This window comes from Herpailurus yagouaroundi, unplaced genomic scaffold, assembly GCF_014898765.1.
Source record: "Herpailurus yagouaroundi ecotype Mexico unplaced genomic scaffold, PumYag 203, whole genome shotgun sequence".
Lineage (NCBI taxonomy): Eukaryota > Metazoa > Chordata > Mammalia > Carnivora > Felidae > Herpailurus > Herpailurus yagouaroundi.
Window position 1 is genome coordinate 14696380 of NW_024412434.1, and position 23586 is coordinate 14719965.

General features: G+C 42.3%; 1 long non-coding RNA gene across 1 annotated transcript; it reads left to right on the forward strand.

Annotated features, from left to right (window-relative positions):
• The first annotated feature begins 229 nt into the window (after nucleotides 1-229).
• On the forward strand, nucleotides 230-22501 carry LOC121014736 (uncharacterized). Its single transcript, XR_005783400.1, has 4 exons — nucleotides 230-2070; nucleotides 4894-4984; nucleotides 11477-11629; nucleotides 21850-22501. It is a non-coding gene; the product is annotated as an uncharacterized LOC121014736 (long non-coding RNA).
• Nucleotides 22502-23586: the final 1085 nt, after the last annotated feature.

The following is a 23586-nucleotide window of genomic DNA, read 5'->3' on the forward strand; positions in this document are numbered from 1 at the left end:
GAGGCACTGCTTCCCATTTTAGCAGCTTCTCGGGCCCTGGCCTTCCCTGAGTGGGATCTGTGGTTCCTCTGTTGACCTTTCGTTTCCTTTCTTTCACTCCCCTCCCTTCTGTTAGGTCAAGTACAAAAGAGATTTTGAAGAAAGCAAAGGGAGGGGGTTCAGCATCGTCACGGACACTCCTGAACTCCAGAGGCTGAAGAGGACTCAGGAGCAAATCAGTAACGTAGGTGACTGTTTGGTGCCTCGATCGCCCTAACTCGCGAGTCTGGATGAGAGAATGAGGTTGGGACTTGGAGGTGTCCTTGTCGCTACTGTGGGCAAGCGGTTCTCAAGGTGCTCATAAGATATGCCAGGCTCAACTGGGAAACTCCTTCCGTTTGATTTCATCACGGTTACCTAGAGCCTCACACTTTAATAGCAACGACTATATTTCTGAATAGATATTTAACTTATTTCATTAAAGCGACTTGCGAAATGCGTTTACTAGAGAGATCAACTTGATGACAAGAATTGTGTATTTAGAAATATAGTCATAGCTATTAAAAGAGTTGTTATAATTTAGCATCTTATGCCATTTTTAATGGTTCTCCGCTTTTGCGTTTTTCCAAAACAGGACTTTTATAGGTAAAATTATACACCTGACAGTTTTGGTTTTGGCTGTGGCTAATCAGACAAAAAATATATACACATAAGGCTAAGTATCTTGAATAATCTTATTTTGCCAATTGTGTGTATGTAAGCTTTCACACTTTAAACTAGAAATTTGTTGAAATGATATATTCCATCGAATTTCTGAAACAAACATTTACGTATGACGTTGCTGTGGATTTGAAAGCTGTATCTCGTTAAGTAATATATTTTTCCTGACAAAGAAAATTGAGGAGAGCATCACTTCCCAGCACATTAGGGACCAAAAGTGTTAATTCCGTACTACGTGAAGGCAGATAAATAGCTTATCTTCATTTTCATAATTCATGCCTGTGATTATGTTTCTTCCAAAGTTTCTTTGAAGTTTGTCGCAATGTATTTTTTTTTCAGAAAAAAAAAATCAGTTCAGTGTTAGATATCCAAGAGGACATACGTATGAAAATTGACAACTATGTACATGATACAGAAGTATGCACAAATCTGCAAGATTCATGCCGTGTTTCATGAGAAGTGTATCTTGTGTATTACTTCCACCGAACTTTGTGTGTTATAAACGATGTTTATAGATGTTATAAACAATGGAGCCTTAATTTCCAGGAAGTGTTTAATTAGCAGATGGTTTAAACTCGCTGATGTTTGGCCGTCATCATTATATATAACAACTTGGAGATAAAATTGTAGTATACAATTTGAGAAAGAATTTTATTTGTGAAAAAAAAAAACCACAGCGATGTGATGTTTTGAAAAAACTTCTTTAGGGAATAACAGGAGGTGGAGGGAACACTTTGTTTTGCCAAATTCCCTAAGGTTTATTCATTATTTGCTCTTTAAATGGACATTTTAGGTTTGTAAGAACTTTTTTTTTCCTTTGAAGGTAAAAGGGATGCATTTTAAAGATTCACGTCTTTTGTCCCCTCGTTTTTCTCCCCCGTCCCGACAACCCACCAAGTCATGTGTTACTGCCCTCATCTTTCTTCCTCTTCCTTCTTTCTTTAAATTAAAAAGTGATTTTTGTTTTTCAAAATGTGAGTTAGGGGTACGGCACTGGCAGTTACACAGAATAACGTTGCTTTCTTTGGATTATTTTTGGGGAACTTGAGAAAAAAAACAAAACAAAACCCAAAATAATGCCACACAAAAGAAAGTTATATCGTAAGTCACAAACTGTCACAGAAATATATTTCAAAAAGAACTAAACATTTCTACTCTAAGACATCCATGGGACAGCTACCATAAGGATTGCAGTCAGTCGAAAGGTAAGCCCTTTAATTTATATTCAAATTAAGTCAATATTCATATTTAATAAGAAAAGAACTGATCATTTCACCAACCTTTATCATTAGCAGGAATGTACATTTTATTCAACACGTGGAGCTGTTTGCAGATCCATTCTTAATTACGCAAAAACCCCTTTTAACACAGGTACGTATAGGGACGTATGAATCTGTATGTATCATATACATGGCAGTATATACAAATACCATTTGGATTAAGCCTGTGATGTAGACAACACTGATTTTTATTATTTTTTTTATTTATTTTTTATTTATTTATTTATTTATTTATTTATTTATTTATTTATTTAATTTATATATGAAATTTATTGTCAAATTGGTTTCCATACAACACCCAGTGCTCATCCCAAAAGGTGCCCTCCTCCATACCCATCACCCACCCTCTCCTCCCTCCCACCCCCCATCAACCCTTAGTTTGTTCTCAGTTTTATTTAAGAGTCTCTTGTGCTTTGGCTCTCTCCCACTCTAACCTCTTTTTTTTTTTTTTTTCCTTCCCCTCCCCCATGGGTTCCTGTTAAGTTTCTCAGGATCCACATAAGAGTGAAACCATACGGTATCTGTCTTTCTCTGTATGGCTTATTTCACTTAGCATCACACTCTCCAGTTCCATCCACGTTGCTACAAAAGGCCATATTTCATTTTTTCTCTTTGCCACGTAGTATTCCATTGTGTATATAAACCACAATTTCTTTATCCATTCATCAGTTGATGGACATTTAGGCTCTTTCCATAATTTGGCTATTGTTGAGAGTGCTGCTATGAACATTGGGGTACAAGTGCCCCTATGCATCAGTACTCCTGTGTCCCTTGGATAAATTCCTAGCAGTGCTACTGCTGGGTCATAGGGTAGGTCTATTTTTAATTTTCTGAGGAACCTCCACACTGCTTTCCAGAGCGGCTGCACCAATTTGCATTCCCACCAACAGTGCAAGAGGGTTCCCGTTTCTCCACATCCTCTGCAGCATCTATAGTCTCCTGATTTGTTCATTTTGGCCACTCTGACTGGCGTGAGGTGATACCTGAGTGTGGTTTTGATTTGTATTTCCCTGATAAGGAGCGACGCTGAACATCTTTTCATGTGCCTGTTGGCCATCCGGATGTCTTCTTTAGAGAAGTGTCTATTCATGTTTTCTGCCCATTTCTTCACTGGGTTATTTGCTTGACAACACTGATTTTTAAAAGCATATAATTGAGGTGACACCTAAATTTATTTTATTTTATTTTATTTGCGGTTGTCTTATGTTAGCCCCTTACCAGTGTTCCAAGGAGTGCTGGTTCTTAAGTCATGGTGAGGCGTAGTCATGTTTGAATAGCAGTAAAGAATATAGATATCATAATATTACCATTAGGGATTTATTCCTGAAGAAAGGAAACTGTTAAATATACTGAGGTCTCGTGAATTTTTTATTCATTAACAAGGCTGCAACTTTATGAACTTTTTCCGTGACCTCACAGGGTTTTCCACATTACTCAAAGATCTTTTTTTTTTTTTTTTTTTTTTTTCTCTAAGAAACTCGGGCTAATATGGAAGGTGGCACTTTGGTTAGCCCAATTTTCCACATTACTTTCAGATAAACCCAAATACCGAAACATGTGCGCCAAATCCAGACAGATATTTTTGACAGTGGCCTGGACTGTGTCTGTTTGGAGAGGGAAGGGGGTGAGAAAGTGTCCAGACTGGTCTCCACCAGAATTTGCCTGCTCGGGGTGCTCGGATGAGCAGACTCATTCTGAAATTATAAGCCCTATGACATTCAAGCTACAAGTTTAATACAGGCTGATGTAGGTGGGTTATTAAGTCGAGGTCTTTGTAATCTTTATTTTTCCGTTTGCTTCATTTTCTTGTTTGTGTTTCCTTTTACTTACTTGTTTTCCTTATTTTTAATCTTTGAATATTGTATGGATCTTTCTAAGCTGCCTTTAATCCCTTTCAGACTAAAGAAAGTAGAAAGACATAAAACTGGATTTAATGACACCTCTTAGGTGTTTTGGGCAATGTGCTGTGGATGAATGGGCATTTTTGATTGCTTGTGTCTGTATTGGTGTTATGAAATTCTCTCAGCCACTCTGATTCATTTGTGCAGGATTTGAAATCATTTGGAAATACCCACTCAGTCTGCATCTGTTACTGAGATGTGGGATAGAACACAACCCATAAATTTGAAATTGTGTGTAATGAAAGGGGTGAACGTGGGTTTAGCCTTGACTTCTTTTTTTGGGGGGGATCTGTAATGACAGCATATTGAATCTGGGAGATTTATGAAATGCTGCAATTTAAAACTCCTCTCTTATATTACCGACTTAGTGTAGCTGCAGAAAGAATAAGAAAAGAGGCCAGGTTTCAGAATTTACTGAATGGTTGGAAAGAAACAGAATGGTTTCTGAAACAACAACAACAACAACAAAATTCCAGAAAATTCCAGAGAATGCCTAATTGTGTCCTCCCATGACCCACCAAAGTCCAGGGTAGAAATTCAGAAAGGGCAGACATGACCTGGTGGAGCTCCACATTTTCTTTACTTCTTGATATTTTAGGGAAATGTTCTTAAAAGACCACGTACAGTCTTGTATCAAAGAATACTGTGCCTTTGGACATTTTCAAAAACCGTTTTTCCTGTTGTCCTCAGACCTCTAGCTCGTGTGGGTAATTGGAAAGGTGGTTTCTGACGCTGGTGGTTACCACCTTCAGGTTTATAAGCAGGGCATTCAGAATACCTGCAGTTGGGCAGAGAATCACTGCTGACATCTAAGGGACTAGGTCGGGCCTTGAGAAGATTATTGATGTGTTTCATTCTGCCTGCTTACGCGCTCATTTAAGCTGCGCTTTTAATTAGCTGAGACAGTCTATAGATAAATTGTGAAATGAAAGGGTAAAGTCCAACCCCAAGAGACTTTTAAAATCTTTGTGCTATGGATAAAATCTAGATGTTTATTTTCTAATTTACTTTAGGTAATGGAGAAATATATGGGGGGGAAGGGGAACCCTCCCCCCCCCCCCGCCAAAACCAGATGACAGGATCCTGTATTTTGCGGACTGACTGGTAAGTCTGCCATTAGGTGATTTGTCAAGATTTGTGTCTGTCCTTGACTCACAGAGGAAATAATTTGTGTGTGTATGTGTGTGTGTGTGTGTGTGTGTGTGTGTGTGTATGCATGCAGTGTGCCTGCGTGTGTTGGCTTCAGTGGGCATCTTTAAAACACCCTTTCCTTAGATCACTGGCCCATAGACAACACAGGCAATAATATTTTCACCCACTCTATATTCCTTCCCTTCCCCCGTCAGAATCTATAGGTTTGGTTATCTTTCCTGTTTCCCAAATACCCCTTCTTACTACCATTTTCAACGTAGTTGTAGCCATTCATAAAATGTTCACTTGCTTCACAAGAAAAGCTAAGATTGAAGCCTTTTTATAAAAAAACATTACAGGGGCGCCTGGGTGGCTCAGTCGGTTAAGCGTCCGACTTCAGCTCAGGTCACGATCTCACGGTCCGTGAGTTCGAGCCCCGCATCGGACTCTGGGCTGATGGCTCAGAGCCTGGAGCCTGCTTCTGATTCTGTGTCTCCCTCTCTCTCTGCCCCTCCCCCGTTCATGCTCTGTCTCTCTCTATCTCAAAAATAAAAATAAAACGTTAAAAAAATTTAAAAAATAAAAATAAAAAATAAAATAAAAAATAAAAAAACGTTACAGAGCAAAGAGTCTCTTCTCTAATTTGATATTGAAATGTAATTATTTTTAGCTTTTTTGATACAGCTACATAATTTTTCATTGACTTCTTAGAATGCAAAATAAATTATGTGTCCATTAATAAGCTCACACGGATGCTGATGATTTAGTTCCCTGAGATTTTGTGAGTTAGCTTCAAAAATATTAGATTATTGGAGGCAAACACGGTCTAATAATTGAATAGCAGTGTCTATGGGCTATTAAAATATTTGATTCAAAGTTAGGTTGAGTGTAAGGGTGAGCAGGAGGGTAGGGATGATTATCTAGGGATCTGGTCTCTGTTTGTAATTTAAATAAATCATTTTGACAGAGACTGACTGTGGCCATGTTCAGGCTGCTGACGGTGTGAAATTGAGTTGTATGGTGGACAGAAGACAAGCAGTCAAGAGAAATCCCCAAAGGCAAAATTTGTTATGTAATTGGGTCAACTCATGCATGAGAAATGCATGCTAATTGTAAACTGGTGGCGAAATACAGTGTAAGAGGCAATTAGGTCTTCTATGAACCCGAACAACTGATACAGAAGGATTTCTCTTTCTTTTTACATTCAGCAAACATAAAAAAGTTTCTTTTTTTAAAGGCGAGGAAGGTAAAAATCAGAAAGACATTCAGTGTTGACAGAGAGTATTTGTTAGTTTTGTTCCTTACACAAGAAACATAACTGTTTTATATGCCATGGAACATTTATCTGAAAGCTTCTGATTTTGAGTGGTAAAGTCTAATACATTAAGTAGTTGGAGAGGAGAATCGTACGGTTTTCTTGATACAACTCATAACCAGGTTGATTAGCGTAGATGAAATAACAGAGATCGTTATTAGGTCAGTAGCTTAGATTTAAGCCCTTGGAGTATTTTCACAGAGTGAATTTATATGTCACTGTAATGGGCTGTACCTTACCTCCAACTTGTCTCAACTGGTAACTCCCATGTATTCCTGAGTAATAGTGGGTAAGTAGCATTATCTTTAAAGCAAAGATCCAATATGTCAGAGAAGGTGATAGGGCATTCACATGTATTTTCCTTATAATACCGAACACATGTATGAATGCTTTATTTGTTTCGAAACACTTTGACATACCCAGTCTAATTAGATTCTCTGAACAACCTCTCCTCAGGGAAAGTATTTCTATAAGGAACACTTAGACTTTCATGAGAAAAATGTACGGAAAATCACCTCTCGGTGCTTTCTCGTGTCCAAATCCGTGGTTTCCCTTACACCTGGTTTTGCTTTATTTTTCCACCTAGGGCAGAACTTCAAAGGTTGATCTCTTCTTTTTATCCTCCGGTTTTTAGCCACAGCCACTTAAAGAAACAAATACATCCCAGACCAGTAATTACTTGTGCATGGCAAGTACAAGGGTTGTGGCTGTAAAATGGCATTGTCTAAACGGGAGGTGGGGGAGGGCCCCCAGAGTAAAAGAATTAACACATATGACTTTTTTTTTTTTTTTTTTTTTTTTTTTTTGGAAACAGAGATTAACGATCCCGCAAACAATTTCTGAAGATCCTTCTTTAGTGAAATTCCTTTCCCTCATTCTTTTCTTTTCTCTTCCCCTGCGTTCAGGCCCCTTAGCCTGCCTGAGTTATTGCGGGACCTCCTAATTGGCCTTCTCTCCTTCCAGGCTCCTTCTGGAGATTTTCCATTGTATCTTGAACACTGGCACCAGATGAGTCTTTCTAAAATATCTCTTTCATCAAGACCCTAATTATGATTCACTAAGAACTTCCCTGGGAGCTCCACTCTGCGTAGGACAAAGTCTAATCTCCGAAGCTCTTTCATTCCGACTCTCAGGGCCCTCCACGATCGGCTCCTAAATTACTTTTCCCCGTATCTTTCACTGCCTGTCAACACGGTTCTTCCGTTTCTTTTAGGCTAACTTTAGACTAAGTTAGTCTGTCCTGGGCTTTTGCATGAGTCACTCCTCTCGTTTGGCACAATTTCACAGTGTCTGTAAATGATCCTGGACCCACACTCAGACCCCAGCTACCGTGATCTTTCTCCTCTCCCAATCACGACAGTGCTTTGCTCGATGGCACCATTAGCCGCACCGCTCATTTCACACATCACGTTCTACAGTTTGGTCTGAAGGAGCATTTTCACTGGTTATGTGCTTTACTTCTCTAGCTTCAGGAAGATGAAGACCATCCACGTCTTCTTCAGTTTATTTTTTGCCTCTCTAAGAATGCATATCATGGTGCTTTGTACTTCACCTTTCTGGTCACATCCTTGGCCCTCCCTGCCCTCGCTTGGTTGTGGGAAGAAGTCTCTAAACTGCTCCTGCCTGCCACAGGACTGCCTCTTCTCCCTCCCGAGCTGCTCTCTTTGTGGTTTCTTGCAAGTTCCTAAAATGCACATCTGATCACGTCACTTTCTACCTTAAAATCTATCTCTTGCTCCCTATTGCCTTTGGGATGAAATGCAAATACTGTGGCAGGGAATATGAGACTGTCTGTGGTTTATTGCCAGATGAGATCTCCAGCCTGGGGGTCCCTCTTGAACCCTCAGCCCTATGCACTTTACACTTCCATCTGGAAGGTTCTTTGTACCCTTTCCATATCCCTTCTACGCCCAGAGCCTACCTCTTCTTCCCTGGCCTTCCTCTTTCTCTTGGCATCCTGGCAGTCTCGTTCTGGAACTGCATGCTGAGTTATCTTCCTCCTGAACTGAACTCTATGAAGGTTCAGGCTTTTTCTCTGTCACCCCAGGGCCGAACACGGAGCCACGTTTGATAAGTGGATGCATTAACTTCTTGGCCCAACATACCTTCTTCTCAAGGCTTCTCACTGTGCCCGAGGCTGTTGGCTCCCCGATGGCCTAACCAGGACTGCTTCTGTAAACACACCCATTTTGATACTTTGACCAGCGAATCCCCTCCAGTCTTGTGTGAATTTCACCGTACAGCGGAGATTATTACAAGCCGTTCTGATAGCTCTGGATCTATCTTAATCAAAGCATCTCTTTTAAGGTCTGTGCAGACATCAATTTCCTTCCTTAAAACTCCCAGATCTTTCCTTCATTCCATCATTCTGTAGCACAATGAAGTTGCCTAATACTCACTTAGGAAATGACCGAATTTTTTTTTAACGTTTATTTATTTTTGAGAGAGAGAGAGTGTGCATGAAGGAGGGGCAGAGAGAGAGAGAGGGAGACAGAGAGTCTGAAGCAGGTTCCATGCTGTCAGCTCAGAGCCTGATGAGGGGAGCTGTGAGATCATTACCTGAGCCAAAGTTAGACATTTAACTAACTGAGCCACCCGGGTGCCCCATGACTGAATCCTTTTAAGGGTATTATTTCCTCAAGTTTTTTTTTTTCTTTTTCTTTTTCAGAAGAGTCTGCCTTACCATCCACTTCTCAGTCTAAGCAAATCAGATCTTTCCTAGGATATGCACCACAGTAGGGTAGGGAACCAGCACATCCTTTCAACACAAAATTGCTAATGCCTGGAATAGTGCTTGACAACATAGCATGTGCTCAGGAAATGTATGTTGTGTACATGAATGAAGTGATAATATTTAAAATATTGACAAATTTGCACACTCTTTCTCTTGAAACCTCTCTTTGCAAGGGAGTTCATAGCTTTTTTTTTTTCTTCAGAGTTTATTTATTTATCTTGAGAGTGTGCGCGAGCAGGGGAGGAGTAGAGAGAGAGAGAGAGAGGGAGAGAGAGAATCCCAAGCGGGCTCCACGGTGTCAGCACAGAGCCTGACAAGGGGCTGGAAGTCACAAACTGTGAGATGATGACCTGGGCCGAAATCGAGAGTCGGATGCCTGACCGACTGCGCCATCCAGGTGCCCCCCAGAGAGTTCTTAGCTTTGAAAGTTGCTTCAAATTTGTTGTTTGTTTTGTGTTGCTTCAGAACACCCATTTTTTTCACTTTCTCCTATTTTTACTTAAACACTTAGTGATTTCTATAGTTTTCGTCGAAAGTTTATAGCAGTATTTTCTCAGTAAAGCAGGAACATTTGCTTTCTAATGTGGCATTTAAGAATTTCACTGTATTAACGGGGCACCTGGGTGGCGCAGTCGGTTAAGCGTCCGACTTCAGCCAGGTCACGATCTCGCGGTCCGTGAGTTCGAGCCCCGTGTCAGGCTCTGGGCTGATGGCTCAGGAGCCTGGAGCCTGCTTCCGATTCTGTGTCTCCCTCTCTCTCTGCCCCTCCCCTGTTCATGCTCTGTCTCTCTCTGTCCCAAAAATAAATAAAAACGTTGAAAAAAAAATTAAAAAAAAAAAGAATTTCACTGTATTAGGGGCGCCTGGGTGGCTCAGTCGGTTAAACGTCTGACTTCGGCTCAGGTCATGATCTAGCGGTTGATGAGTTCGAGCCCCACATTGGGCTCTGTGCTGACAGCTCAGAGCCTGGAGCTGCTTTGGGTTCTATGTCTCCCTCTCTGTCTATACCTCCCCCACTCATTCTCTCTCTCTCTCTCTGTCTTAAAAATAAACATTGAAAAAAAAAAGAATTCAGAATATCAGTGTATTAGAAATCCACCGACCACCCCTGTTTTAAAATGTCAGGCAATTTATTTTTATCTTGTCTTATCTTATCATATATTATCTCATCTTATCGTATCTTATCTTATTGTGTCTAAATATCTGATAAATGGGACTTGCATTAGACTGTCCAGGCTGCCATAACAAAATATCACAGGCTGCGTGGCTTAAATCACAGAAATTTATTTTCTCACCGTTCCAGAGGCAGGAAGTCCAGGATCAAGGGCCAGCAGGATTGACTTCTGGTGACAGCTCTGGTCTTGGCTGGGAGAGCACACTTTCTTACTGTGTCCTCATATGGCCTTTTCCTACATGTATGTGTATAAGAGAAAGAGGTCTCTGGTGTCTCTTCCTCTTCTTGGAAGGACACCAGTTGAATTGGATCAGGGCCCCAGCCTTTGACCTCATTTAACCTGAACTACCTTTTTAAAATTTCCATCTCCAAAGACAGTCACACTGGGGCTTAGGGTTTCAAGATGCGAGTTTTGGGGGAGGGGACACAATTCAGTCCATAATGGGGACAAATGAGAAGTGATCTGCATACATCATAGGGACTTTTGAGATAACTAAGTAATATACATTTTGTAATCATAAGCTCCTATCATAAGTCAGCTTCTTTAGTAGAGGTGGATTACAATACCTTGTGTCATCTCAGGAAAACTTCTACATCCGGTTTTTAGATTTTTTTTTTTTTCTGTTTTCAAACGGAACAATTTTAACAACAACAACAACAAAAAAGAATTTCCTCCTGGGTCCTATTTCCGATCCTTAATTGGCCCTTGCAAGCCTCTTTATTTGTGGTTTTGAGCCACAGTCACTTATAGAAACAAAGATAGCATATAGTAGTAATTACGTTTTCCAGGTCTCAGTGGAATGACGGAGCTCAGAATGTAGATCTCACATGTCCTGTGCTGGCCTGGACAGACGTGAGGGAAAGGAGGGCAGAGGTGTGACAATGGAAAAGAAACATTTCTGTGCCACGGGGAAGGCCGAATAAGGATGAGCTTTTTAAACATTTTTTTTTTTTTCAACGTTGATTTATTTTGGGGACCGAGAGAGACAGAGCATGAACGGGGGAGGGGCAGAGAGAGAGGGAGACACAGCATCGGAAACAGGATCCAGGCTCTGAGCCATCAGCCCAGAGCCCGACGCGGGGCTCGAACTCCCGGACCGCGAGATCGCGACCTGGCCGAAGTCGGGCGCTCAACCGGCTGCGCCACCCAGGCGCCCCAAGGATGAGCTTTTTAAAAAATGTTGCAATTTCCAGTGCACGATACAGATTAAAAACTTACAGAGTATCTGAATTTTCTTCCAGATTTTATTATACCCTTTGGGACATACCTACTGTGAGCACATACTGAACGTTAAAGAAGACCCGGTAGTCTTGCCTACATATTTGTGGAGTTGCCAGATGCGACCGTCATTAATAATTATGCCACATCATTATAACTTTGGTGGATTTTTGCAGGTAGGTTTGAAACCGGTTGTTCTTCCAGCTAATAAGTGTAATAGTCGCAACTTATTAAGAGGTCATGATCAAAGGAGACATTATAAAGAGATTTAATTAGAAGCCATTGGTAACCCAAGCCAAGTTTATACAATTAAGGGAAATTGCACCACTGGAAGTTAGAGGCAAGAATGTCTTCCTTTTTGTAAGCATATGCAGATAGATATGTTCCCTAATTTGCATTTCATTTTCCTAGAAGAATTATGTCATGGAAATTGCTTTTCTTTATTTTTTGCTCGTACTTTCTACCGTAGGTTCCTTTTCTTTCACGGTCATCAGGCCTGCTCTGTAGCCTTTCTGTCTTGGGTACAGAATCGCACGCAATGCTGTTTGTAAAAGGATATGTCTACATTTCTCTTTGAAGGGCCGGTTGCTTTTGTGCAGTACCCTTAGGCTTGGTTCCAAGGACAAGAAGCAAGAAGCGATGATCACTTATTTTTTTGTTTGCTTATATTTGCAATGGATTTTTCCTCTTGGGGCTATATTAACTATAACCAAGTCAACTTCTAATTCGTTTGAATTAAGCTTTCGTGTCATGGCCTTCTGCGAACAATGATGAAAATGGCAGAGTTTGTCTGTTTCGGAAAGTATGAAATAGAGTATAGATGCAGAAAAAAGAATGAAAGGAGAAAAACCTTTAAAGAAATCATTCTGGTCTTAACACTTGTTATTGTCAAGAGCGAGAATTGAATTTTCCCAAACAGAGTGATTTCGATGTTTGCTTTTGTTGTGTAATTGTGATGAGCCCGTTGAGGGCAAGCAGCATTTCTTGCTCATGCTGGAATCTTCTAGAACACGGTGCTTCAACTGTGATGAATAAGACAAGGGGGAAGTTGCTTTCACGGTTACGCTGCATATGTGTTTGTTCTTTAAACATTTGCTGTGGACCTCACGTTCACCGGGCCCCATAGATGGCGGAGAAAGTGAGAAACCACTCTGTGTATGCGTTAATACTCTTGTGAGGGTGCCTTCAGTGGCTGGCCAAGGTTTTCACCGCCGCAGGGCAGTCTTAAAAGCTGTAAGGCGAGGAAGGAAGGAAGGAAGGAAGGAATACGATAAGGTTGGGAGCACCTAGCGCCTACTTGTCAGAGTGTGGAGAGAGACAGAGACACCATTACTGAAATGCAGACTGAGGCAAGATTGGTGAAAGATTGGTATCATATTTTCAAATATGCATATTTTTGGTATCTACAAGGCCAAAATAAAATCTCCAAGAGAAATCACTTTGAACACATTAACTGACTCAACAGACATTGTTGAGTGTTTACCATACGCCAGGCACTTTGCCAGGAGGCGGGGGATATAATGAGAAACGAAATAAATTTGACCCCTGACCTCATGGAGCTCATGTGTTCACCCTCTAACGGGCAAGCAGACCATGGCTGCCCAGAATGATTAATGCTCGATAGAGGGAAACCCTGTGCTGTTATCAGAGGGGTAGCCAGCCAGGTTTGGGAGGTAAAGGAATTGAAAGCTTGCCAACGTTACTTGAAAATAGCCTTTGAAGAATTTTACTAAATCATTCTTTTTTGAATCGTGATTCGTATTGTTTGTTTGTACAGTAGATGCCATCAACTTCGCGTTAAAGTTTGCCCCTCTCCTTCCATCTGTTTTCTGTATTCCCTGTTTGCCTGTCAGTGGGGGTGTCCAGAAAATATCACGCAAAATTAGTCAAGCCATAGATTACACACAAAATGTAAAAAAAGAATGAGCACTTATAGCAGAGTATCGATTAGCTTATTTAAAAAAATTTTTTTAATGTTTATTTTTGAGAGAGAGAAAGAGAGACAGAAAGAGAGACAGAATGCGAGCAGGGGAGGGGCAGAGAGAGAGGGAGACACAGAATCTGAAACAGGCTCCAGGCTCTGAGCTGTCAGCACAGAGCCCAACACGGGGCTCAAACCCACAGACCGCGAGATCATGACCTGAGCCGAAGTCGGACGCTCAACCGACTGAGCCACCCAGGTACCCCTCGATCAGCTTATTAATGTCACAGTGGCTAAGAAGATTAGTATGTAAATATTTGCATACACTTAAAAACTCAGACGCATGTTCTCTCCATCTTGGTTTTCAGTACTCAAGAGGCTGAAAAGTTTTGAAAGTAAAGCGATGACCATTTTTCTTCATCTCTTTTGTACCCTCACCCTCTGTAGGGATAGTTTCGAATCAAAAACTTCTCAGGACTCGGTCCAAAATATCGACAGAACATATTGCATCTTAAAAATGTACACGTACCCGAAAAGAGCCCTACACACACGCGATACGTATGTTTTGCATACATAGGTCGCGTGTACTGGCGTGTCTGAGGAGGGAGCTCCGCAAAGCTGATGATAAACATTGGTTAGCGCTGTTTGGTTTCCACCTTCGGTGTTGCTGGCCCAATCTGTGCCGACGACGAACCTCTGGGATGTCCCCTCAGTGCTGTGGGGTCTTTTCCTGCCAAATATTGTTCTCTTGCAAGATTAAATAGCTGAATCAGTGTGGCCTGAATCTTGATCCTGCTGAGAATATTAAGACTCCCGCAGGTTGTAATACAGATTAGCTGGTGAGAGCTCTGTTGGAAAAATAAAGTGAGTTTCCCTAAATGAATTTATCAACTGCTGGGAACCTCTTTGTGTCCTCTAGCATGAGTGTGTGTGTGCTGGCAGTTAACCATTTATTTCCCTCATTTTCCCCAAAACTTCCTCCTGCCCACGCCTGGGCATCGACTGTAAACGTTTTCATAACTTTATTGCACGTTTCTGTTTTGCCAGATAAGACATTTGGCATGTTAAAATGATTAAGTACTGTGAAGGGTAAGTCATTATTTACTGAAGGAGGAAAGCCATTTTCTCGGGAATTGTGCAGTGAATTTCACATTATTTTTTTTTTTTAATTTTTTTTCAACGTTTTTTATTTATTTTTTGGGACAGAGAGAGACAGAGCATGAACGGGGGAGGGGCAGAGAGAGAGGGAGACACAGAATCGGAAACAGGCTCCAGGCTCCGAGCCATCAGCCCAGAGCCTGACGCGGGGCTCGAACTCACGGACCGCGAGATCGTGACCTGGCTGAAGTCGGACGCTTAACCGACTGCGCCACCCAGGCGCCCCGTCACATTATTTCTATAATGAAGCGAACCACACCACTGGTGTGGTTGGAGTCAGCTGATTGGCATTTTGCATTTTGATCACGGGGTTTACATTATCGGTCGAAAAATGGGGAAATATTTAAGAGGTAGGTGTAAGGGCCAAATTTATTTCCATCACCTCCAAACTCCATTCTATTGCTATTTCTGCTTCTAGGGTTAGAGTATAACCTTTGAAGGTTCTGAATTCCACAGAGATTGTGGGGCTCCCCCTCAAATGAAACAAATAATAATAATAATAATAAAATCAACACCAATACTGCTAAGATCTAGGGCACAGTACGCACGGGTAGGCTGAAAATGAATAGTTGTTCGACTTTCCGATCGCAGGCTTCTGGATAAGTCGGTGGAACTCTCTTCCATTTTGGGGGGGGGCCCTTCCCTCGCTTGTGTACGAAGCCTGTGCTCAACTGCCTATGAGGCAGTTCAGTACTCAAGTACTCAGTACACCATCTGCTGCCTCCACTATCCCCCGTTTGTCTCCTGACACCTCGTGTGCACGCGCGTGTGATTTCCCAGTACCGACGTCTGTGACTGATTTGTTGAGGGCAGAGCATGACACAGTTGTAATACTGTTCACCTTATCGGCACTGTACTGACGTTTGCAGATCGCTCCGTAGGTTATTACTGTGATTATCACTATCAGTATTCTAATGTGAAATGATTAGTTCAATCATGATTTTTTAAAATGTTTATTTACTTTTGAGAGAGAGAGAGAGAGAGAGAGAGAGCGCGAGCGCACGCCCACGCATGGGTGGGGGAGGGGTGGAGAGCGAGGGAGACAGAGAACCCCAAGCAGGCTCCACGCTGTCAGCACGACCCCGATGCGGGGCTTGAACTTGTGAACCCTGAGATTGTGACCTGAGCCGAAATCAAGAGTCGGATGCTTAACTGACTGAGCCACCCAGGCGCCCCAGTTAAATTGTTTTTTGGTGGGCATAAATGCACCAAACACTGGGCATAGAAAATGTCCTGAGGGAGGACAGGACAAGAAGGGAGCCGTGTCCGGTTGGCAGCTTTTAGCGTGCCTTCATAAAACAGCCACTGTTTTGTATTTATCCCATATGAGGGTGTTAGGCTAAGTACTACCCGACCTTAATTTCTGAATACTTTGGAAGTTAGCTTGTAAAAAACTGGGGTCAGCCAGAACTAAGGTCTTCCATCCGTTAATCTGGTTTGCCTTTCTTTTTTGGACGCTTGACTCTTTGAGTCACGTTGGTGGCGTTATTGAAATTTGCAGTCTTTCAGAATTAGACTCTCAAGGTACATTTTAAAAAGTAACTTTTAGGTATTAAACTGTAAATATTATCAGTGGCTTAAAAAATTCATCCGTTCAGGTGGACAAAATAGTGATGCATTATCCTTAGTAAATGCCAGTGGGATTTCCATGCCTGGGATTTTTCAGTATTAAGACTCTTTCTTTTAAATTGTGAAATGTATCACACATACAAAACAGTCCATAGAAACTTACGTAGAGTGTAAAGGATAGTAATAAAGCAGGCACCCGTGTACCCACCACCCAGCTTAAGAAATAGAAAACTTTCGGGGCGCCTGGGTGGCTCAGTCGGTTAAGCATCCGACTTCAGCTCAGGTCATGATCTCGCAGTCCATGAGTTTGAGCCCCGCGTCAGGCTCTGTGCTGACAGCTCGGAGCCTGGAGCCTGCTTCACATTCTGTGTCTCCCCCTCTCTCGGCCCCTCCCCTGCTCATGCTCTGTCTCTCTCTGTCTCAAAAATAAATAAAAACATTAAAAAAAAAAGAAATAGAAAACTTTAGAAAATTTTGAAGGTCCCTGTGTTTCCTCGGGTTTATACCTCATCTCCCTGAGTAGCTACCAACAAAAGGGCTACAGCATTTTGAAACACAGATTTTCATTGTGAAATGATGGAAAGATGATATGAAAACCCAGTTCCCATGTATGGAAACAATGTACGGATTTTGAAGAAAATCTGATTGGCTTCTTGGACCACTAAAAGCACACACAGTCAGTGGGGTGCCTGGGTGGCTCAGCTGGTTAAGCATCTGACATCAGCTCAGGTCATGATCTCATGGTTTGTGGGTTTGAGTCCCGAGTCGGGTTCTGGCTGACACGGAGCCTGCTTTGGATTCTGTGTCTCCCTCTCTCTCTGCCCCTCCCGTGCTCGTGCTCTGTCTCTCTCTCTCTCTCAAAAATAAACATTTAAAAGAAAGATAAAAGAAAGAGCCAGGATTTGAGTGTAGATTTTTTCTGACTCTCAAATACAGGATTCTCCCTTTACATCAGAATTTTGGGATCATCCCTTCTATGCGATATCTGGAGTCCTTGTGCTGTAGAGTAAATGTCAAGATAGGAATTTCTTTGTTACTATTAATGCAGAAGTTGATTTATCCTTAAATGGCACTTTGGAGATCGCATCCTGCTATTAGGACCAAATTTAGAAGTTTCAGATTTTTTAACCCTGGGAACAGAGCTTTATCACCCATGAGTAGAGCCTCCCATTGAAATATTGGATCATGACCTGAGCCAAAATTGAGTTGGATGTTCAACTGACTGAGCCACCCAGGCACCCCGAAAAGATTTTGTAAGTAAGGGAATGACACCGGATTTTTGGGTCACTGTGTGAATGTTGGGAGTGGCTGACGTAGGCTTGTTGTCAGCCTGGCCCTTCTCTGGGTGGGATTTCATTGTAATTGTCTCCATGGGATCTTGGAGCCCCTTATGTCTGGCTGTTGGGCCTTGGGATGATTATGATACCGGTACTTGTAGGGGTCGGCTCTTGGAGAACAGAAGAAGAAAATAATGCATTCTGGTATCTCTGTTTTTAAGCTATGCCAATAAAAACAAGAATGTAAGCAGTTTTACCGCGTGGATTTAGAACCGAATGACGAATGCTGAGCCCAGGTGTCTGTGTGGTATGTAAATAGGGCAGTTGTGTGTTCACGCCCCAACTGTGTCACAAGCCTGGGATGGCTAGTCTCAGACACAATGTCAGGTTGGCAGGTCTGAAAGTGCAAAGCCGTATAAATATGTATGCCTTCAGCATCGCGTGCAAATGCTACATTAGTTCCGTACAAATATGGAGAGAAAAATCCCAGTTAACTGAACTGTCTGCAGTGGGGACAGTGGGGGGTGTTCTGGTCAACTTCTTATTGTGTTTCAATAAAGGTTAAGCCTCAACCTTTGTTGCTTTATGATGGTGTCTCCAAAAGTCAGATGACAAACCAGACTGTAGCTAATGGAACTGCGTCTTGCTCATTGAACAGGCCAGAGATGACAGACCCTGATCCGCATAGGTCATTATATAGGGCACAGATGGTCGCGGAGGTGACCTCCAGAGTCCGTTTTATCCTCAGGACGCTGTCTGGAAGCAATATTTTCGGAAGTCCATGAGGATGCCTGTTTGAGACTGTTCACCTTTGACTACCTTTGAGTCCTAAAGTCAGGGTGCACAGGAACAAAATCCTAGTAGTTGAATGGTTTTAAATGACTTAGTTTTTTGTTTACAAGGAGTTGAGGACTGGATCCTAGTTACAAGCAAAGGAAATTAGTTTTGGGTTGTAACAAGACACACGAGTAAGAAACAAGAAATAGCTTCCTACGATATGTGGATTACAGGATAAAGCCTTAAGGCTCTTTCAACTTTTAAAATGACCTACTTAAAATTTTTTTAAATGTGTATTCATTTTTGAGAGACAGAGGGAGACAGAGTTGGAGCAGGGGAGGGGCAGAGAGAGAGGGAGATACAGAATCCGAAGCAGGCTCCAGGCTCTGAGCTGTCAGCACAGAGACCGATGTGGGGCTCGTACCCATGAACCGTGAGATCGTGACATGAGCCGAAGTCGAGTGCTCAACTGCCTGAGCCACCCAGGTGCCCCTAAAATGATCTATTTTAGCAGAACATTATATCTCAATCGTCATGCCTCTTTTCACCTATGTCTCCAATGGGAATGATAATATTGATGCTTATTTTAAATTGAGAGGATCAAGGACAGCCTGATGGAAAAGCCCTTTGTGTGACGCAGTAAAAAGCCACCGTTAAGTAAAAATATGAAGGCAAGCTCTGTCTATGGATATAAGTACACGGAGGGGTGATTGGTGTCCCTTTTTGGCCTCTTATAATTTTAGGAGAATGTGATGGAGACACACGGGGAAAGCAGTGTCGTCTCGCTTTGTAGACTCTGGGAATCGTGTGTGCCCTGATGCAGGGGAGGGGAGAGCGGGCGCCATCACGGGCTGCTCTGCACTGGGCAGGTCCTCTTCAATCACTCCAGACCACACAGCGAGGCTCCCAAAATGTTATATTTTGAAATAGGGATTAATACCAGGCAAAAAGTGCCATGTTTTATGGAAGGTCCAGTTTCCTTCTACCTTAAGGTGTTGTTCTTTTAAAAAGAATTATTTGAGATGAACTGATATTTGTGTCCCCGAAAAAGAGTCAAACTAACCTTATTCGTAAGGTGGGAGGATGTTGAAGTCTGAACACACAGGATCACAAGGTCATTTTGAAGGACAGCATGTGCAATAATTAGAACAGGCAGAAATTAAACACAATGAACAGTAATCCTGAAGAAAATTAAAACACAGAAAACACTGCATTATTTATTTGGATTCAGTGGGAACTTGCCAAGGGAGAGGCAGCTGGCTTTCTGCTCTTTGAAATGTTTGTAGACTGGAGGAGAAGCTGTCAATCAGATTTAAGCCCTCACTTAATTCTTGCTCTTAGGCCAGATCTAACTGTACAGTGAAGTAGGGAGGAGACGCGGTTAACTCCGTGACTCAGGACAGAAAAGACGTGAACCATCGTGACAAGTAGATCTGAGCTGGGACTCTGCACAGTTTCATTATCACTACCTGCCATTTCCTAGGCTCTGTCCTCAGCAGACCTGTGGGTCCTAGATGCTGATTTTAGAGGCAGACAAGGCCTGGGTTCGAAGGACAGCACCTCCTTTTGTTACCACTGTTGCTCTAGGAAACAGAATACTAAGGGGTTTCTGCCTCATCCATTTCCCTACATCTAAATTTCCACATCTGTAAAATGGAAATAAAAAAAATCCACAACTTGTAGGATTATTATAAGAATTGAATATTAGCTTTTATTTGTAGTTCAAACACTTGACTTAGTGCTCAGTAAGTGATAGTTTTGTTTTTGTCGCGAAATAGATTGGAAATGGAAACAAGGTCGTGGCGCAAAAGTGTTTGAAGAGTCACATGGTTTAGTGTCTGTAGAAATAGGAAGAGGATTTCCAGTCTTCAAACTGATGGCCATTTCTAACAATCTATTTTACTTTATTTGGACTTTCCCATAGTAACATTATTTTGATCACTATCAGTCACAGTTTTGTATAAAACATCATCATTGGGGGGTGCCTGGGTGGCTCCATTGGTTGAGTGTCCGACTCTTGATTTCGGCTCAGGTCATGATCTCACGGTTCGTGAGTTCCAGCCCTGTGTCGGGCTCTGTGCTGACAGTGCACAGCCTGGTTGGGATTCTGTCTCTCCCGCTCTCTCTGCCTCTCTCTCTCTCTCAAAATAAATAAATAAGCTTAAAAAAATAAAAAAAAAATCATCATTAAAGAGGTTGCAAAATTTTCCTGGGAGCTGATGTTCTTTATAGAATTTTCACTGATGAGCACAGAAGTTGATCCTTTTAATGAGAATAAGCATACTCACTTAGTGATTCTCATGTATTCAAGGTGGAAAAAAAATTCTCGTTAATGCAACTTGGCACAACACATATTATTATAAGTTTGCAAATGAATTGTTCCCCAACTTAGGCGCGGGACCCTGTGATCTTCAGACACATCCTTAATGATGTTTTGCTTCCTCACAAACAGTATGATAAACATCAAGGTTACTTAAATGTCAGCTTTTAAATAGGATGTGGGAGATGGATGGATGATGGGGGAAGCCTATATGTCTGTTGGAATTCTGTGTTTTCACTTAAAAGGGTAGAAACTAACATTTAAATTCTGTTGCTGCTTCATTAAAGGGCAGATTCCAGATTCAGTTTTTGATCTGAGGGAGGAGATCTGTCAGTGTCCGTGGCAATTTCCAGGCGGTATAGATATTTTAAGGCACATCACTGGGGTGGGTTTGCTCGCTGGGGGTTCCCCAGTTCTGTTATCTGCGTCCTTCCGTGCAGGGCTTACTGACTTTGATAAAAGAGAAGCCGATAATCATCTACAGCGTTAGTTAATATCAGTATTACTTGTACGCTCGCAGTTGCCATCCGTCATGTTTCGCCCCCTCTTGGAAGATCCAGAATTTCTGTTGTTTTTCATCCAGAAGTGAATTTATTTTGCAACCTTTGTTACGGATAACCAATTTGTGTGTTACACATAATCCACATCTGAGAGAGGATTATAGATGCTTCCTCAGGGCGACTTTTATGGCACTTACCACACTGTGCCAAAGGACTGATTTAATTTCCTTGCTCCCCAGCCAGGTAGACTGTGGTTCCTTGAGCTCAGGGAATGTGGCCAGTAATATTTTTAACCTCAGCACCAGACGTAGTGCCTGGCGTGTATTAGCATCCAATAAATGTTTTCGTGAATAAATAGAATTGTGTGGCATTTTGCCTCACCGTTGCACAGACTGGAAGTTTGTTCCCAGGTTCACTTCCCCTCAAAACTCTTCATGAGGCCCCGCCCTATCTTGCCACCCTCTCAGCTCTCTTTGTCCCCTGGCAGAGATGCGTTGCGATGTCTCAAAGATCTGTCTGTTAAGAGAATATGCGGTAGGTTGTGTGGTCTGACTTCAGCAATAGATTAATTGGGAGATCACAGGGGCTGCATCTGGAAGTTGTGTACAGCACAAACATCCGTATTGCCCAGGCCGGAGTTCAGTCCTGTGGCTTGCCTGACTTCAGGGGACCAAGAAGGAAGACAAAAAGTGGGTATTGGCGGCCACACTCAGTCCCCATTGCATACCTTTTATCAGTAGTCGGTCCTCCTAGACTAGGCAGAAATACAGCAGTGCCCCCTTATCTGTGGGGGATGTATTTCAAGACCCCCAGTAGATGCCTGAACCCCCAGATAACACCGAACCCTACACATACTATGTTTTCTCCCATGCAGACGCACCCGTGATAAAGTTTAATGCATAAATTAGGCACAGTAAGAGGTGGACGACAGCAAATAATAACAAAAGAGAACCGCGATAATAATGGACGGCGAGACAAGTCATGTGAGTGTGGTCTTCCTCTCCTTCTCTCAAAATCCCTTATTGTACTTGTACTCCCCCGCCTTCCCGGGATGGCGTGAAGATGACCGAGTGACGGGGCGAGAGGGTAAAGTGAGGTGAATGACGTAGACACCACGACACAATGTTAGGCAGCCACTGACCTTCTGATGACAAGTCAGGAGGAAGGACCATCTGCTCCCAGACCATCGGTGACCGTGAGTAACTGAACTGCTGAAAGGAAAACTGTGGGTAAGTGGGGGAGGCTACTGCAGTGCCATGCTTTGTGTGTCCGGTCAGACTTTAAATTGCTTGTGTGTTCTCAGACGAGCAGAATTTGAGTTTCGGGGAGAAGGAGGCCCTCTGTGTAGTAGAAGTGATACTTTGGTCTGAAAACCCTTTTTCTGTCTTCTTTGTCGTGACCGTAGACCTGTCAAGTCTGCCTTAGCTAGAGAGGAGACTGACGTCCGATCGAAAATGAGCGGTGAGGGACGCCTGGGTGGCCCAGTCAATTGAGCGTCCAACTTCAGCTAGGTCATGATCTCACGGTTTGTGGGTTCGAGCCCCGCGTCGGGCTCTGTGCTGACAGCTCAGAGCCTGGAGCCTGCTTCGGGTTCTGTGTCTCCCTCTTTCTTTGCACCCCCCCCCCCGACTCAAAAATAAGTAAACATTAGTCAAATAAAAAAAATAAAGTGGGCAGTGAGACCTTGTAATAATGTGATGAAAGGGTGGCAAAAGTTCAAGTGTGAAATGCAGACTTGATTTCGTTTTCAAAGTAATTAAAAAATATTTTTTAAGTGAATTTACACTGTCACAAAAAGTACAAAAGTAAAAAAAAAAAAAGGAAACTCATCAGCTGGCCATAGACTGAGCTGAGAAGACACAGATGGTCACAAGAAAATCATCTCCTCGATACATGTCTCCCCCGGAGAAGAACCTTAGCCTGTCCCCACTTGGAAGTGGGAGCTGGGTGGAGGACAGGAGCCACCTGCCAATTGACAATGGTATTGTGTCCAACTTTACTAAACCAAGGAGCTTTATTGTATTTTCTTTCTCCCCCCACCGTTTTTTTAACGGAGATATAACTGATACATAACATACTAGTTTTAGGTGTGCAGCATAATGATTTGCTATTTGTATACATTATGACATAGTAGATCTATTTACCATCCATCACTGCACATAGTTACAATTTCTTTTTCTTGTAATAAGAACTCTTAAGATCCACTCTCTTAGCAACTTTGAAATATACAAATTGGTATTGTTAACTAGATATTATGCCGTACATTACCTACCTGGGACTTATTTATTTTAGAACTGGAAGTCTGTACCTTTTGGCCTCCTTCACCCATTTTGCTTATCCTCTAGGCTGCCTCTAGTAACCATCAGTCTGCCCTCTGTGTATTTTCGTTTATAATTTTTGAAAAGTTTGCTGGGGTGCCTGGGTGGCTCTGCCAGTTAAGTGTTCGGCTCTTGGTTTCGGCTCAGGTCATGATCTCATGGACATGATCTCACATTTGTGAGATTGAGCCCCGAGTTGGGCTCTGCATTAATAGCACAGAGTCTGCTTGGGATTCTCTCTCTCTCTCTCTCTCTCTCTCTCTCTCTCTCTCCCTTTCGCTCAAAATAAATAA